General features: G+C 45.6%; 1 non-coding gene across 1 annotated transcript; it reads left to right on the forward strand.

Moving 5' to 3' along the window:
- Positions 1–1,223: 1,223 nt before the first annotated feature.
- Positions 1,224–1,330, forward strand: LOC141624942 (small nucleolar RNA R71). The gene has a single exon (XR_012534745.1). It is a non-coding gene; the product is annotated as a small nucleolar RNA R71 (small nucleolar RNA).
- The last annotated feature ends 261 nt before the right edge of the window (positions 1,331–1,591 follow it).

The raw sequence follows: 1,591 nt of genomic DNA on the forward strand, positions 1-1,591 counted from the left end.
TTAGCACTACCGCATGAGCATGGTGGCTATTTGAGGCATCTTTGGAGCTTTGTCCTTGAGCCAACAAACCACCGGGCGGCCTTTGAGGGTTAGCCATAGCATGAGAAGCCATCCTAGATTCCATTTCCCTCATGTCCTTAAGAAATGTAGCTCTCAAGTTTGTTTGTTCTTGTTGAGTAGCTTTTGCAAAATTAGCTATCTCTTGGCTATGTTGAAGTTGCATGTTCTTAATCATCTTCAAAAGCTCCACTTGAGAGAGCTCACCTTGAGGTTCTTGATGTGGTTGGTTGGCTATGGGTAAAGGGAACCCATAGTCATACCGAGCATTGGTACCTTGGTTGTTTTGCCCCCCACTTAGGTTAGCTCTAGGACCATTGTTGTTGAAAGTTGATCCTTGACCTTGTTCTTGAAACCCTTGAACATACCCTTGCCCGAACCCTTGGTTTGCTTGGTTCACTTGACTCCCGTGGTAAAACCCTTGGTTGCCACCAAAATCTTGGTATCCATGTGCTTGGTTCCCATAATTTTGGTTTTGATTGTTGTTTTGCCATTGGTTTTGATTTCCAGGATTAGGTCTTGGGTTAGGGAACATTCCCCTTTGTTGAGCAAAACCGGGTGGGTTGGTTGGGGCTTGTGGTTGAAGGTGTTGTGGGTTTTGAACATTGGTGCTTTTGTAGCTAAAGTTGGGGTGGTTCCTCAAACCGGGGTGGTAGAAATTGGTATTTGGATTGTAGACATTTGGGTTGTTGTAAGGAGGTCTTGTGGGTCTTGAATTGTTGTTAAAGGCTTGAAAGGCGTTAACCTCTTGAACATTCTCTTCATAGCCCCCATTGTAATTATTGCCACACAAATCATAAGTATGACCACTTCCTCCACAAAGTTCACAACTCGCGACTTGAGCAACTTCTTCCATGGGTGGCCCAAATGAGGTCCCGGCTTGGTTCACTTGATTCTTTGAAAACTTCTCAAATTGCTTTGTGAGCAAGTCGAGCTTGGCATTTGTATCGGAGTTGGAGGCATTTTCCTTAGGGAATTTCCCGTTCCTTCGTAGCATGTTCCCTCTAGAACCATAGTTTGCCTCCGAGTCTACCATTTTCTTGATCAATGCCGTGCCCTCTTCATCATTCAAGTGGTCAAAACCTCCCCCCGCGGAGGCATTTACCATCTCCTTAGTTCTTGGTAGTAAAGTTTGGAAGAAAGTTTGAGTAATGTACCATTCCGGTATTCCATGGTGGGGGCAACTTGCTATCAAATCTTGATAACGGTCCCAAGCCTCACCTAAGGACTCCCCATCCTCTTGTTGGAACGTATGGATCTCGTTGCGGAGCATCGCGGTCTTTGAGGAAGGGTAGTACTTGGCCATAAATGCTTGGGCTAAGTCATCCCAAGTAGTGAAAGTATCCGGTGGGTGAATGTTCAACCACCGGTCCGCTTTGCCCGTCAATGAAAACGGAAACAACATCATTCTCAAGGTGTCTTCGGACACCCCATTGTTCTTCATCATTGAAACTTTCCTCTTAAACTTCCGGAGATGAGCATGGGCATCCTCCTCAATATGACCTCCAAACAAGTCCTTCTCAACTAACCCGAC

Source organism: Silene latifolia, chromosome X, assembly GCF_048544455.1.
Source record: "Silene latifolia isolate original U9 population chromosome X, ASM4854445v1, whole genome shotgun sequence".
NCBI classification, from domain to species: Eukaryota; Viridiplantae; Streptophyta; class Magnoliopsida; order Caryophyllales; family Caryophyllaceae; genus Silene; species Silene latifolia.